The sequence below is a fragment of the Corythoichthys intestinalis genome, chromosome 11 (genome assembly GCF_030265065.1).
Source record: "Corythoichthys intestinalis isolate RoL2023-P3 chromosome 11, ASM3026506v1, whole genome shotgun sequence".
Classification (NCBI taxonomy): Eukaryota; Metazoa; Chordata; class Actinopteri; order Syngnathiformes; family Syngnathidae; genus Corythoichthys; species Corythoichthys intestinalis.
This window is the reverse complement of record NC_080405.1, coordinates 21419535-21437382: the sequence shown is the minus strand read 5'-3', so window position 1 is coordinate 21437382 and position 17848 is coordinate 21419535. Positions and strand designations below refer to the sequence as shown.

Genomic DNA, 17848 nt, shown 5'->3' with positions numbered 1-17848 from the left:
AATAAACTCACAGTCATTAAAACATTTCTTCCTCCAGCTTGCACTAAAATCCTCACAATTGTTTCTGTTTGGATTTTGCATACTCAAAATCTTCCCTGAATATTTTACTCTAATTGGTGCATGGCCTTTGCCTGCAGGGGGAGACTATGCATGACAGATGTTTGACTCTTGAAATCCGGTGGGGCCTCTGGGTGAATGAAGTCAAGACAAATCAGTGCAATCATGCAGGTGTCTAGGGGAAACAGGGACAAAGGGACACAGTCTGTCTGACGCTTTGCCAGAGCTCCTGGCACCGCTCGCGCACCAGGTCTGCTTCTGCATGCATGGAATGGCAGACAGCTGACTGACCTCACGAGCGTTACATCGCCTTGAGCTTCCCACAGATGCCTCGCAAAGCGCCTTGGCGCACAGGCGCCTCGTAACCACGGAGAATGTGATGAATGCCCAGGTCTCACGAGCTGGGTACACAACAACCGGGTTCATGTGTTCAGTTTGGAGCCCTTTGAAAGCCACCTGTCATTTGGTGTTAGGCCAAACATGTCCTGTAGGGCCAAATTCCAAATGTACTCCCTTGACATCACCTTTATCTTCCTCCTCTTTTTCTTCTTGCATCAATTCACTACAACTCCTGTCATACCCCTAGCTCATTTGTCAGGGTTACCAGGCAGTGAGTGCTTTCTGAAGTGATCCGTTTGTGTGTGAATACCAATTTATCAAGCAGTCAGTGCATGCATTGATTGGTGTCTCATAGAGTACAGTGGAGTCTAATGCTGTATGCGTTTGCAGAATTGAGACGTCAGTCCAATCTTTAGTCATAATTCAATACAGATAAATAACATGCTGTAAACTGCATACTTTATAGAATTGCAGCCAATTGAATTAACTGACAATAACTTTGTCAGAATTCATGTGTGTGCATGTATGCCAAACAGGGTTTGTATGCGGAACTGTTAGCCATGAAATTTATGGCATGTTCATGCCAAACCTTGCGAGATTAACGATTCCACTGTAAAAAATTACATTTGCTGTGACAGGCATATTTTAGTTGAAATATTTTCATGCGTGAAATTCACACAGATGGCATCATAGTTGCAGCCGTCTGTCATCCAATCAATGATGTGACTAGCAGTACTGCAGCTATCACATTAAATTGGATGTCATCAAAATTACACATTTTCTCATTGTGATTTCTTCAAGGAATAAAAAGCGGAAGAAGCATGACCATTACATCTTGCAAACATGTTAAAACGACAACAATGAATTAAGAAAATAATAATTAAAGAATGAAAAATGGTTCTAGGCCCCCTTTAAGAAAATTGAAATGATTTTCCATTTGTATCTGGGCCTGCAGTTCTGTTGCATATCAAGTCAATAGCATCACAGGCTTAGAGTTGAAAATACAACCGCTGGGATGCTTGGAACAGCTCAGCCTTCAGGAGACATATTGACGCACTGTTATTTTGGTCAATATGTCTTTCTGAGCAGAGGCCATCCTTATCCTTGGAGATGGACTGCATGTGAAAAATGAGAGCTGGATGGGACCCTGCATTTTAATCTGTCTTTATCTGAAAGGGCCTTAAAGGGATGTGAGGATGGAAAGGGCATGTGGGGGAAGAGAGAGTGGGGCAATGCACTTCCTCTAACCTCGTCTCAGCCTCACTAATGCAGTTGTTAACAATAAACCCCACTATTGGTTACACTGAAACTCAACACGCCTAAAGTCGTAGTGTAATAGCTTTATTGATAGACGAAACAAGCTGAACTCTGACCCAATGACAGAATTCAAAGCCAAAGATAATGTTGCCATCAAAGTTTCCTCAGCAAAGAAGGAATGTCTTTATTCACTGTGTTTGCAGTTTGAAGTACGTATAAGCCAGGGGTCACGTTAACCGAATATTTTCCGTCGTTGACCGATTTTTTAAAACGGTGACGGAAAAAAATGAAGCCCATCCGTCATTTTGACCGGTTGCAATTCACACCCCAGACCACAGGGTGGCGAGTGAGCGTATTAATTAGCTATTGTTTCTCACGTCGTTGGCCTTACTATGAAACAAAGTCAAGGCAACTGAGTGTCCGAAGTTTCTTCAAAAAGCCCCAAAACGACGATGGTGTTGATAAAAGAGGTGAAAAAACAGGGACTGCACAAGTGGGCACGCAATTCAAGTCCATGCGCACCAGGAGGAAAGTGTGAGACTACGTTCAGGCCACAGCAGGTGAACTGTTAATTTCATTGTTCCATATGCTACATATGGTAGGCTACCTACCTAATGGGGACCACTGTCAGCTGTTTTTGTCACTGCGGAGAAAAAGTTACATATTCATCTGCTTGATGTGTGATGGCACGGTGTGGATTCTCTGTTAAGCTTGTTCGGACAGAATATTAATTTAAAATGAATGAAAACTAAATACTGTTGAATATGTTGAAGTGGTATGCAATGTTAAGAGTCTTGTTAGCTGTAGGCGCACTATCCTATTCCCCTCACTATCCACTCGCGGGGGCCTGCGCTTGTCAGTGACGATTCTTATTCTCGCTATATGATTATACAACTTTGACATTTGTTAATAATACGCTCTATGTGTAGTATCATCCATCGCTTTTCCTTTTTAAATGGGCACTTATAAGCGAACGCAAGAAGTAACAACGGGATCATTTTTAAACAGGCATTTCACGGGAGAGCATTTCGACTCTTCGGCCAATCATATAGCGAGAGCGAGTGGATAGTGAGGGGACCGCGCGCGGCTCTTAAGTGTCTCTGTCGCGTGACTGTCGTAGCCGGTGTAGGCGCTTGAACCTACACCGGTAACGCGCTCGGCCAAATGGACACACAAGTACGGAAGGTGAATTATGCCAAACAAAGGGTCACCACAATGTCATTATCATCATTTAAAAAAATTAAGTGACGGGTAAAAATAGATTATGACCGGATTTTTATGACCCTGTCAGTCAAAATGACAGACAACGAAAAAGTCTAGCGCAACCTCTGGTATAAGCTAAAACATTCTTATCACAAAAAGGAAAATATTAACCATCTGCAAACAATATATGCGAGTGAGACAAAAGAATAGCGGAAAATACTTTTATCAAGAATATCAATAACAAATGCCCTTAAATAAAACATGGACTGCACAAAACAGAAGGATTTTTGACAAATGTTGGGTGTTGCGAGATGCTGTTCCTGTGGCGAGATTTCGTAAAAGTTTAATAGGTCAGGTAAGTTATTATTTCAGGAGCTCTGGCTTTAAGAGAGTGTTTACTAGCAGCACGATTCCAACTGGATCAAATTAAATGAGGATATAAATATTTACTACACAGCCCTGAGCACCCTGTGCAACGTACACCGTTGGCGACCAACAAATAGCTTGCCCTGTTTAGATTTCAGGAATGTTGCTTTCAATGATTAATGCTTGGTGTTAGCGTTTCACTTCAGCTTGATGGGATCAAGGAACAAAACTGTTTACCTCTCTCTAACCCAAACATTTCAGAGGTTTAATATGCAACCAGAGCAATATTCCAGTTTCAGAATCAGAGCCGGTGGAATAGAACTAAGTGAACTCCTGCCTTTGAGCCTTGGTTCTTGTTTGAAGTGGCTCTCCCACCCTACTAGTTCAAAATATCATGTCCAGGAATGTGATCAAACTTAGCAGCTATTGAGTCCTTCCCAAAGCAGATATAAGACTTACTGAACATGCTAACAACTTCAGAATGATTACTTTAATTGTACATGTCTTTGAAAAGCTCGCTCATACCACAGCACTCCAGAGTGAATTTGATGCAGCATCTTAGTAGTATCAAGCCAAGTTTTCTTCTCCAATGATAAGTTATTAAAAACATACCAGGAGCAATTTTAGGCTGGACACATAAAGTAAGATAGATGTGGTAAAAGCCTTAAGATACATTTGGACATCTTTTTTTCCTAATGATGGGAAAATTATTTTCTAAAAACATTAAACAATGTATTCATAAAATACTCAGGTGACTTATGTACTGCCATGCAGCCCATTTAATGAGAGTTTTATGGCTATGCCAAGACTTTTAACTAGAATACTGATCAAATCGAGGGAAGTTTTCTTAAAAAATTTAGTTTGTAAACCATGACGTTATATAAGGTTCTGCTGTACTGCATGCCCACCATGTTTTCTTGCATATATTGATTAAAGAAAATGTACTGTTCTTGAGCAACCAATTAAAACTTTATTTGGTGCCAGAACTGGCCTTCAAAAAGCATACTTTTGCTTGAGACAACACCAACATTTTTATTTCGTTGCAAAGATACCCAGTGCATTGAAATTTTAATAAACCAAGTCGACAACCTTGAATTATGAATGTTTAAAATGTTTTGAGCAGATGTCTATCTATATTTTCAGTGAACTGAGTTTGATTGAAATGTGGAAGTCCAATTGGGTGGCTAAATTTACCATTTAAATATACACTCACCGGCCACTTTATTAGGTACACCTGTCCAACTACTCGTTAACACTTAATTTATAATCAGCCAATCACATGGCGGCAACTCAGTGCATTTAGGCATGTAGACATGGTTTAAGACAATCTCCTGCAGTTCAAACCGAGCATCAGTATGGGGAAGAAAGGTAGTTTGATTGACTTTGAACGTGGCATGGTTGTTGTTGCCAGAAGGGCTGGTCTGAGTATTTCAGAAAATGATGATCTACTGGGATTTTCATGCACAAAACCATATTTAGGGTGTACAGAGAATGGTCCGAAAAACAAAAAAATATCCAGTGAGCGGCAGTTCTGTGGGTGGAAATGCCTTGTTGATGTCAGAGGTCAGAGGAGAATGGCTGGACTGGTTCAAGCTGATAGAAAGGCAACAGTGACTCAAATAACCACCCGTTACAACCAAGGTAGGCTTAAGAGCATCTCTGAACGCACAGTACGTGGAATTTTGAGGCAGATGGGCTACAGCAGCAGAAGACCACGCCGGGTGCAACTCCTTTCAGCTAAGAACAGGAAACTGAGGCTACAATTTCCACAAGCTCATCGAAATTGGACAATAGAAGATTGGAAAAACGTTGCCTGGTCTGATGAGTCTCGATTTCTGCTGCGACATTCGGATGGTATGGTCAGAATTTGGCGTCAACAACATGAAAGCATGGCTCCATCCTGCCTTGTATCATCGGTTCAGGCTGGTGGTGGTGGTGTAATGGTGTGGGGAATATTTTCTTGGCAGTCTTTGGTCCACTTGGTACCAATTGAGCATCGTTGGAACGCCACAGCCTACCTGAGTATTGTTGCTGACCATGTCCATCCCTTTATGACCACAATGTACCCAACTTCTGATGGCTACTTTCAGCAGGATAATGCGCCATGTCATAAAGCTGGAATTAGGCCTGTCGCGATAACAAATTTTAGTGTGCGATAATTATTCTCATAAATTATTGCGATATGCGATATTATTGCGCCCCCCCCAATATTTTTTTAAACCACTTTACAATAACACAGTGAGAATACAGTATATATTAATAGATTAAGTACACCAATTTAAATGTGATAAATATTTACTCTCAAATTCAAAAATACTCTTAAAGAAATCACAACTAAAACAATAGACCATCCCTCTTAAGTAAAAATCAACAATATTGATACCGCACAGAAACACAGAATAAATAAAATGTGTTTAAAAAAAAAAAAAAAAAAAATGCACTTAATAACTTAAGCATTTAGGCAAATGAAAACTTTTCCCGTCATAGCTTCTGCAGTTAAGTCAAGGTTCGGTATGATTTTTGATACGGGGGACACGATTTTGGATCCGATTCAATACATTTAATGCTCTGTAAAAAAATAATTATATTTTTGTTTCGTTTTTTTTTTTTTTTTTTTTTTTTGTGTTTTTTTTTTGTTTTGTTTTTTTTGCTAATGAGCAAAAATTAAATTGCCGTCATATAAACATGCATTTTAGTGCATAATATTTCTGTGCTTACTTTTTACTGATATGAAAAAAATTTATATAAAAGTGCTGAGAACAATCTTTACTGTTTGTAAAGTCAGGCAGGGCACACTGTTGATTGCTACAGCTCTCTTAGCAGCTAGGTTTACTACATGAGCAAGACATCCTATTTGTGGTGCGAATCCATCTGTGTCACGTACTGAATTAACAATATTTGCAACATTATCTATAGTCAATGGTATGGATTGATTTGGCCTTCTTAACTTCCATTCAGTCATGACAGTTTAGAATTCATCGATGTAGTATATGGACTACGTGTCCCATAATCACTCTGGGCTCACGTAGCCAATGGCATGGACGTAGCACATCTAGTTTGCCATTTCATGATATCTAGCTAGTGTGTGGGCGCATTGAAAAAGTTAGCAAGCGCCGCTGAAGTCACCTCTGCTCATTACTACTCACAACCAGCATTTGACAATCGACTTTTATAAACAGGACGCGTTTGAAGCACAGCGCTCTTAATTTCATTCAGCTGTTCGTTGTCAAAGCGATGTTGTTCGTCGCAGCCAAGTCGGTAACAATGTTTTGGCGGACTTTGTTGTAAATATCCGGCGTTGTGCTGAAAAATAGCCGCCCCGCGTGAAATGTCACTCCTGACGGGAGTGGCCACACGTCAACAGCACCGGCGCGCCGTAGATGGTCCACAGTCACTCCGGAGCACTGACGTGGCCGGTATACGTTGAACAATAGGATATAATGGGAACGATTGGCTCCGGCGCTAGTTTTTGCCGGACCTGGAACGAAGATGCATTTTGCGCAGTTGGTAACGAGGAATCCGAACTTTTAACAGCACGTCTGCCACACGCGCGCACGCACGTGCACGCGAGGCGATAAATCGCAGCGGAAAAATTACCGCCTTCTTTTTTATATATCGCGCGATAAATGGAATTATTGCATATTGCGACAGGCTTAGCTGGAATCATCTCAGACTGGTTGACTGGTGACAATGAGTTTAACAGTTTTTTCACTTTAACAGTTTTATCTCTGTGGCATGATGCACTGTCATCTTGGAAAATGACAAACATATTTTCAATTGAAGGGATAAGAAAGCTGTCTAAAATTTCAATGATACTTGTGCATTTATTGAAGATTTAACCACAGCCATCTTCCCAGTGTCTTTGTCTGATATGCAGCCCCATATCATCAAGGACTGAGGGAATTTTGATGTTTTCTTCAGGCAGTCATCTTTGTAAATCTTACTGGAACAGCACCAAACCAAAGTTCCGGGGTCATCACCTTGTCCAATGCAGATTCTTAACTATTGACACCTTGTCCAATGTAGATTCTTGACACTTGACAAGGTGATGATGCTGGAACTTTGGTTAGGTGCCGTTCCAGTGAGATTTACCCTTTGATTTATCCCTTCAATTGAAAATATGTTTGTCATTTACCAAGATGACAGTGCATCATGCCACAGAGCTAAAACTGTTAAAGCATTCCTTGGAGAAAGACTCATCCAAATTGATGAAGAATACTCATCAAGTCCATTTCAGTGACTGCAAGCTGTCATAAAAGTCAGAGGTGGTGTTACTAAATAGTAGAGATGTGTTTTGATTGTTATTTCTTTGTTTCTCATGATTCCATATTTTTTTCCCCTCAGAATGGAGTGATTCCATATATATTTCCTTGCACTTGCTCTATAAAAGTAACATTTACTGATCACCACAATGTTTTTATTCATTTATTTTAGTGTTTCTGAATGCTAAAGAGTTGCACTTTTGAACTTATTAATTATTTTTCAAGCTTGTTATCTGAGTTTGTTCTACATGATAAAATGTCTGAATGAGAGACTGGTGATTCCATACTTTTTGCTAGGGGTTGCAGTTTGTTCTACATGATAAAATGTCTGAATGAGAGACTGGTGATTCCATACTTTTTGCTAGGGGTTGTAGTTCTGATCATCATACAGCAAATGTGTTCTTGCTTTTAACTATTGTCTTAAACTCATCAGATTGCTGATAAGTCTGTTTTCGTTTACAACATTGCTTCATTAATTAAGAGAATTAGCACTAATGGTCAGTTAGTTGATTTATGCTCATGGTGATGGATCTTGACGCAATCCCAATCTGGCCATTTTTCGGTCCAGAGAGGTGCATCACTTTCTGGTCAATACTGTATTGGGCTATCTTAAATCCTACACAAATCTAGTCACATTTTCAATTCAGATGGGATGTTTTGCATAATGTAATTATACTGTATGATAAACAAAAAAAAAAACCTAGAGTGGTGAATTCCAGCCACCGTTTCCCTTTAACAAATGTGAAAATGACTGTATTGTGTTTGATCCCTCTTTAAAACCCGTATTGTGTCTTTAAATGAGTGTTTTACGTTCAACATCACAGGAGACACTAGTGAAAGACCGTTTAAAAAACACTGTGGAAAAGAGGTTTCGACCACGACACTTTTTAGTAGTTGAAGGAGGGTAGAAAGAGATTTCAGAAAGCTGACTGGACTCCTCCAAATCAATAACTCGTCTCTCTCTCTTGCGTTCTGAGACGACTAGTGTGGCATTTGAACCAGATAAAACAAGGCTTCCCCTCCTCCTCACCTCCAAGAACTGAGCACTTTCACCAAATCCCAATCGGTTGAGAAGGATACAGATGAGTCCATCTAAATCCCCTTCTGACTCAGCTGTAAACCCCCGCCGGTCCCAAAAAGAAAAAAAAAAAAGAAAAGAAAAAAAAAAAAAAAAAAAAAAAAAAAAAGAAATAATAAAACCATCTTAAAAGGAACGGTCCAATCTATGTAGGTTAATACTCACTGTTGCTTCATTTAGCTCTGTTGCAGGCCCACTGGGGCAGCTGTAAAAAGTTCTGGGAGCCAGAAGGCACAAAAGCTCTTATTTATTTATATGAGTGAGACTCTATAGCAGTGAGAGAAAACTGGTTCAAATGATGTGGAAGGAAAAGGAAGTTTGAAGATGTTATATTGTACATTGTTGGATAACTGCTACACAAAAAAAAAAAAAAAAAAAAAAACGAGCATGGCACATTACCATTTTAGGCGATGTATGAATGAAGTACACAAAGATCTCAAATATCTTCATCAACATGATGAAATTGTCACTTTTGATAAGAACATCTTCAACTCTGCCACTTTTCAGAAAAGTGAAAACAGACAATAATACAAATAACACAAACATGTGTTGTTTTCCAAATAACAAACCGATAGTAATTGGGGAGGATTGTAAACAAAATGATATTGCAATAATGTGTTGTTTTCCAAGTGACAACCCTACTGTATTTAGGGAGGATTGCAAATGAAATAGTAACAGGTGAAACAAAAAGCTGCAGTATTTTATTTTTTTTGAGAACTAGAGAGGAACAAAGAAAATAAATACTTATCCAACAAGAAGTGAAATAATCATTTGATTTGCATTTGCATTTGTCAATCATTTGTTAAGCTAAGAAATGTCTAGTTGTGAATAAATTTGCTGCTTCACCAGAATCCACAATAATCTTATCCACATTAAAATCTCCCACCATAAAGGCAATCATTATGAGCTCATCAAATGAATTCATAATATTTCACAGTGTTGTGCATAAATGCGTTCAATGAATGATCGTTCATATTTTGGGCGAACTTGAATTGAACATATCATATTTCTGTCTCATGAACATAAACTGTGACGGCGCTCATTCTGGCGGTTTTAAGCGGCGTTCATAACCTTGTTCATGAGTTCTGAATTAGAGCCTTTTTGACAAAACTGAAAATAAAGCCATAAGTTTAAAACGCATTATAAAAAAACAAACCTTAATAGCGGAAACCTATCCATACTGGTAACCCAAGCTCTCTCTCACGGCTGTGTTGTTTTAGCAAACACGGAGACTTTTGCTCCCAAAGCTTTTATGGCAGCGAATACCGTAATTTCCCGAATATAAGGCGCACCCGTGTATAATGCGCACCCCCAATTTACTTGTAAAATCTAGGGAAAATTATTGTACCCGTTTATAACGTGCACCCTAATTTTAGCACCAATAAACAGAAGAATACAAGAAAACAGAGCTCGTGTACAGATACAGAAATGTCATTTTACTAAATGGTGAAATACAGCACAAGCATAGCATATTGGTAGTTCAAAACATTACCATAAACTGACAATATTTACGGTAATAATATGATTTAACAACTTCTCCAACTTACCAGAATGTAGGAGAGAACAAAACAGATATGACTTTTCTTTTAAAGGCTGCTGTATAACTTGCTCGTTTCATCATGATGAATAACTGTTTTTTCCATGGGTTGATACGGTAAAATGAAAGTGAGAACGTAAGTTGGAAACCCGAGAGCGCTCATCGCTGTCGACACGACTGTAACAATAGGAACTATTGTTATTTGGGTTTGAGTTTCCCGAGGGACAGATATAGTTGACGGACCCACACTGGAAGTCTGTTGTTACGTTTGTCATGGTCCGAGTTGCGGAGCTGCAATAAACGTTGACTCAAATGAGTTCAAGAAACTAAATTATGTGCTTTATGAAGAGTGAAAAAAGCTGAATTTAACACAGACAAACGGCCGATCAGAGTGAAGTATTACCGAAACAAAAAAACAAAACAAAAATCACATATATATATATATATTTCTGTCTCCATCCATGTACCCGTTTATAATGTGCACCATGATTTTACAAGTTGATTTTGGGGAAAAAAAGGTCGCGTTATATTCGGGAAATTACGGTAAGCACTATTTTACATTTGGCTGGACTCTCAATATTACCCAATGGTGCTAAATATAAATCGAGTTAAATCATAAACATACATGTGCAACATGAATACAGTGTAAATAAAGCTTAACTGCATGGGGAAGACGTTAACGGTGAGAGAGCGTAGTGCAGTCGAGTTCAGCACAGCCAAATGGTAGGATGTGTGTGAGGAGAACTTTCCTTCGTGTGCATGCATGACCAAACGTAAGAACATATAATTTTCATTATAGATAGTTTTTGGTGTTTACTTTGGAGTGAACTATCAACTGAACAGTTCGTTTTAAAATTTGTGAACTGCAATTTGCACTAGTTCAAATAGAAAATGAACTTTCCCAACACTGATATTTCATACTAATAAAATTCACAGTTACCATTTTACTTTGTTCAGTATGGGTCACACAGGTTTCAAACGGTGCTGGTAAAAAGACAGAAATGTGCAGTGAAAGACTAGAGTGTGTGCGAGAGTGACAATATGTAAGGTCATGATGTAAAATAAATGAGAAGTGATCTCTGCCACCTTTCTACAAGCAGCAGTAATGCCCCCGTAAGCACGGGACTTGGCTCTTAATTGGCCCACTGATGCTTAAGAGTAGTGAAAAGTGAAAGGTTGTAAAACGTGTCACTGCCAATAGGGGCATTTCTATCAAAGAGAAAAAAACCTGCCAATGTATCAGTATAGCCCACCCACAGTAACTATAGCAGGTGACTAATGAGACAAGCACCCCTTGTTGCTACTAAGGGTTTAAAGATTACAGTTTTGCTTGTTTTTGTTTTTTTTAACTAAGTTTTAATATTTGTTAAAAGTGTAATAATTTAATTTCTTAATTCCTTTTTAATTTTAAACATTTCTGATTTATTGTTAATGATAAATGTCACTTAAATAGGTTGCACTCAATTACACAAAATCTATTGCTTCGATTAAAAAAAAAAAAAAAAAAAAAAAAAAAAAAAGTATTTTGGCTTTTTGGGCTGAAAATTAACCTAAATGAGAATCGAAAGAAACTATAGTACATTACTATGCATAAAATATATTTTAGTATACTGTTACACCCGTAATCTGTGGCCAGCTAATTATCTACTTCTTGCTCCAGTGGACATTTAACAAGTGTCCTCATGTCAGTACTGTCTCTCCTCATGGTCACTGATGATATTGTAATACTAATTACAGCTAATTGTTCTATGCTGAATGGATTTTTGTTGCACTGCAAATGATATGCCATGGGTCAGTGTCACAGTGTTTCCACAGAAAAATTCGATGGAGCTGCGGAAATTTGCACAAATGAATGTAATTAAGAAGCACATTCATTACTTCTAATTGTATCTGCGAAACCTCAAAGTGAAACAAAGATACAGATAATGAATGCAAACCAACTGTACCAGGCATTTGTCACACAATAGTGAACACGAAGTGTAAAGCATACACTTTCACGGGTGTACTGAGGTTGGTACCGCTTCGCTCCTATCACACTTATAAAGCTTTTGCTATGAAATCCTTTTTTTTTTCATGGGCAGATTGTGTCTAGACAGTTGAATTCCAGTCTTAGTGTAAGCTTGGCATTGGGTGTGAGACATAATAGGTAGAGAGTTCAGATTAAAAAAAAAAAAAATCACATGGTGCTAGTGTATTTTATTTTTCCTCTTGCACCAGATCAAGTGAAGTGTTTTTTTTCCATACATAAGGTAGTCATAAATCAGTCAGCTGGAAACTAAGTCGAAAAGCTATTACGAACATTTCGGGAGAGTTCAGAATGTTACTTCCACATTCACAAGGCAAGCCTTTAATCAGATTATTTGTCTACTGGCATAAAAAAGATAGAAATATGCCGCACAAGCTTCAGACACAATATTATACACAGTAAAAAAAAGATTCAGATATAAAAAGGGGAAAGAAACATTGATTTAAATCTATTAAGATGAAGTAAGTCAGTTTTATAATAAATTGAGTTTATAATTCTCAGAAGCCTATTTAAAGCCCTAATCTTATTATAGTTGCAGTGTTTAAAGGGACTTAAAAAGGGGATGGTCTTATTTTAATAGCAGATTTAGATCTTAGACAGACAAGGTGTAAGCTGGTCATTTGAAAGCCATATGCCACAGATCAAGCTTATAGTACTGCAAAGCCTAACTATCCACAAACAATCCCAACATTACCGCTAGATATAAAGGTCGAAGAAGACCCAATTTGCTGCTCTAAATGACAAAGAGACAAATACAATTAACAGTGTAAAAATCAGACCACTTTTGAGTGGGGGTGGTGGAGATGCAAATAGGACAAATATGGGATTTGCTACACTGACTATTATATAGTGCACCTGGAGACATGATAGAGCTCCTAATTCAGAAAATCTGACCTCAGCATCCTATTTTAGCATAACCTATCCAGTACACTTAACAAATGCAAACAACAAAGAATTGTACATAATTAAAGATTATACTTATTTTCATAATTTGATAAACTATTAAACTGAACATGATGATGATGATGATTTTATGATTTACTGCTGTCACTGCATAGGAGAAAAGTACAGAGTCATGCTGGGTTACGAAATGTTGACGTCATTGTTTCCTGCATAGATTATTCTACCCCGACCCCACCAAAAAAAACCAAAAAAAAAAAACACAACACTACACTGAGTAAAACTGTCTGCAGTAATGTGCTGAAAAGGAAAAAGAAGCCAATGAGTCATTATGACACACTGACAACTCTCATGCATGCTTCGCAGAGATGCAAATTAACATTGCATATCATTATATCCTGCAAGTGTCACAATTTGACGCAAAGGGTCTGCTCCAAAGGTCTGTGTCGATAGTTCACAAGTTTCTCATATTTGGAAGATTTCAACATTTTGTTGACACATCGAATAATGTAACAATGTTTTACGAAATGTAAGACAGCACATGACTGATGGAGGCATGGTGAGGTACTGAGCCTGAAGGGTAGCTGGCAAGAGCCCAAAAAGTCAACAGCCTTCTAACTCATAAATAATAAAAACAAAAATGTCACATGAACTTTATTTCTAGAGTGGGTGGACTAATAACAATGCATGCTTAAAGAAAGAACTACACTGTCACAATAATGTCACATGCGCTTTCAGACATATAATTACTCAATGTTAGTTGACATTTAGGTCCAGGCTGAAACACTTTTAGGAAATGATTTAGCTTTAGACACAAAAGCTGTCTTGCTTCTACATATTAGTAAGTTTTGGCATCTAAAAGCTATCCTTTCTCCTTTTTTTCCCCATGCGCGTACATTTTTTATTTCCGGTTCTTTTCTGACGGTACTGCCAGGCCAGTGCCTGGTTCTCGTTGATGAAACTATTTGTAAGCATCCCCCACCCCTGGGCCTGCTACAAGCAGAGTGACGTGCCAAACATTGGCCTCTGGTTTTGCTGCAACTAAAAACTGGAGTTGCCTGTGAAGGGTGTTTCAGCATTACAGATATAATAGATATAAAATTGCAGACTACGCTGACTCGATGTTTGACTGTCGTTGTGGTGCTGTCAAACCATACCAATTAATTGCAAACAGTATAATTGACAATAGCCTCTCGAGATACCAATCATCACTCGTGGTTATTCATGCACATTTCTGTCTTAATGGCCACCTCCTTATTAATATATTAATAAATATTAATATAATATATTTTTTATGGTAAGTGATGCTTTAAACCAATATAGGGTCACTTATTTTCCATACTTTGATAGATATGTCGATAGATGTCAATCGCTTGTATTGAAGTTAATAATCGACAACTTTTAATTTTAGTTTTGTTCATTTGCTATGGTCCGCTTCAGCCATTTTTGGCTATGTTATTTGGATTGTAGCAGGTATTAAGCACCTTACAGTCTTGTTTTGAGGTATGAATTACATTTAATTACTTAAGTAGTATCAACAAACTAAAGGTAGACACACATCTGCTAACTGGTAAAGTACATTTTCAGAAGCCAAAGAAATCAAGACAATGCCTGTGTTTGCAAAACATTGATTAAATAATGTGTGTTGATTATCAGATCATTTTAGTATATCGTGTAACAAACATAATATTCAACTAGCTTGAGTTTTGCGTTTTAAGTCATCCATTATTAGAGACCACTTAAGTATGGCATGTAGCAAATATGCCAGCAACAGAGGTTTGAATTACAGTGCATAGCTACAGTCAGTGCAATCCTGTAAACAATACATATAAATGTTTTAAACGTTATACACAGTTGAGTTTGCTGTGACTGATTCTTTCCCCCATTGGGTTTAATGCAAGCATTACTGCATTGGCAATCATTTTCCTTATTTAATGGTCTGTGCACCTCAAATTTACACTCTATTTATTGGATGGGGCTTTCGCTGTAGTTTTGATTTACCTTGGGTGCTTTTTTTATTGAACTGCTGGTGTTAGGGTGTATCCACTTCTGTAAATCCTTGTATAATGCAGTTACATTTGACAATATCTGATTGAAATAGGATTTTCATGTACACAAACTCTGTTTTTAATCTAAATATATCTGATTAGTTGTGTTTGTTGTTGTTGTTTTACATTCGTGTCAAAATTGGAGCAAATGTAATACTTCATAAAACAGTACAACATATAAATTCTGGCTGCACTTCTAATTATCAGGAATATTTTACTAAAAAATAAAAGACTATTATCTTCCCGTATGTGTATGGATTTAATCTGGTGATAATGTCTGCACACTAAAAGAGTGTGATTACATTTTGTGTTGTTTAATGCATTTTCACAGACCACAGAGTTATTTCCTCTGACTTTTACATAAAGTTGAGTTTGCACATATGTTCACTAACCAAATGTATCCATGTAGAAATGTCCTGTCAATAGGCTGATATTCTATTCAAAATGGATGTGCTTTAACAAATATTATTTCAACAGTAAAGTGAGTAATAAATGCGGTGACTGAGCAGGTGGATGTAATATGAGATGTTTATGTCAATGAATATCAATGAGATTATTTGAAATTCACTATGTGTGTGGTTTAAAATATTCAGTGAAGGAGAGGTTTGATCTACGGTTGTGTCTTTGCCGCACATTTAAACAAGTCACTGCTTCATAGGTGGGTAAGCGAATGCCATTTTGTCTAGTAAATATAAGATTTCTCGTATCGTGCGAGTCTTCCATCACAAAGCAAAACCAGAAAAAAAATGCAAATGGGAGGACCTCTGCATGTAAATGAACACAAAGCCATCGACGGGATGCCATCCGACTTGTCTACTGTCGAACAAATGTATTCACAATCACACTCGCGCTGACACCCCGGGCCCAAACCTGTCACCACAGATGCTAGGGAGGCTGATGCACCCAGGCCTGTTGTCTCACTTACAGCAATGACACAGTGGTTATAAAATGTTTGACAAGTAATTTAATCCCACCTGTCCATAAAATTTTAGATATATTAGAAATTACATTGAAGGCAAATGTTTTTTTGTTTTTTTTTTGACACTTCGGAAAAGCATGCCAAGCAATGTCGCAACTGAAAGTAAAACAAGATCCACTGACCATAATAAATGTCTCTTGGTACCGCTGTGGCAATGAGATATTGAACAGGAACCTAATGGCTTATCCATGATGGGGTGTGTTTATGTTGATTCTTCCCTTGTATCACAACTAACAGTGGAAGGAAAGAGGGGGTGTCTGCTGTATCTGTTTTCCCTGTGGCCAATTAATTCAGCTTTTTTTTATGTTGTGTATGTTTGTGACTTCAATGCCTGCTTCATGGAGAACATCAATGGAAAACAAAATAAACAGTGACAGCTGTCCTGCGAATTATTTGATTCATCTAGAATCGCCACAGAAATTCAACTACACAAGCAAATTGGACATTTTGGTGCTGCATACTTGTATGTGCAATACTTAGATAAACACCTTTAAATAATGATAGTAGTACACACACATTGGTGGAATAACTAATTGCTATGTCTATAAATTATTATTGCTCAACTATGAGGATCAACGATGAAAAAATCCCTACTGGAACTTAATTGTGAAAAAAAATAAAAATAAAGCAACCTTAATCAGGAGGTAGTTTTGGCCATTTAACTCTAGTAGTGACAGCATTTCACCCCTTTATCGGGAGAGACTTGTTTCACAAATGTATAAACAAATACATACAAGATTCACACGCGTTTTCAAAAGCCACAAATATATCCACAATAAATACACCTTTGGACATACGTATAGAAGTGTATATATGAATGCTGCCAGTTAAACGCGTTAATAATCTTATTAAGGAAAACCTCCTTTGACCTCGTCAATTTTGTAAATGCACGATTATTTGTGGCCCTGCCCACCCTCCGTATTTTGGACTTCAAGACAATGCACATGATCCTGTGGCCACCAGAGATGGACTAGAGAGCCAAAGTGAATTACTGGTTATCAGACGAAACTTAATGTTGGATTTTAATGCACGAAATGGGGCACGTTGAGGCGGTGTGACAAGCGTGAACTCGCCTGGCAACTTGGCGCGATCCATTATGGTAGTTTTCGAGCATCTTTGGAGGAAAAATACAGCGAGCAACCTCCTGGTTCATGGCACTGCTCTTGGCCCGCCCGAGAAACACTATGTGCGGCCAAAAGCACACGGACGATCGGGAGAAGAGTGACATTAACTTTTTAGCCCAAATTGTGGGACTCTAAGGCGGATTGGGGCATTTGTTGTCATTTAGCTGCAATGCGCTGATAAACTGAATGAACGTGTTGAATGAAAGAATGTGAACATTTTCGAGGTCCATGAGAACCTCCAGCGTGGAGGCTCCAAGAGGTTCACTCTCCTCTCGCGGCCACCTGAAGCTCACCATTTTGGGGCACAAGGACATGGAGGATCGGGGTGAAATCCAAATTCTCAGGCTAAATGTAACTTTGGCGTTTTAACCCAAAATGTGGCAGTGTTTTGGTGAGCTCAATCACTTTACCTCGTTTTGTAGTTTAATTTTTTTGTAAATTCCATTAAGCCAAAATTATTGTACCCGTTTATAACATGCACCCTAATTTTAGCACCAATAAATGAAAGAATACAAGAAAACAGAGCTCGTGTACAGATACAGAAACGTCATTTTACTGACTGGTGAAACACATCACAAGCATAGCACATTGGTAGTTCAAAACATTAGCATAAACTGACAATATTTACGGTAATAATATGATTTTACAACTTCTCCAACTTACCAGAATCTA

The 17848-nt window shown here is 38.1% G+C and overlaps 1 protein-coding gene across 1 annotated transcript in view; it reads right to left on the bottom strand.

Moving 5' to 3' along the window:
• The window catches only part of pcdh11 (protocadherin 11), a 215852-nt gene that overhangs the window by 65030 nt on the left and 132974 nt on the right, over window positions 1-17848 (bottom strand). The window lies entirely within an intron of this gene.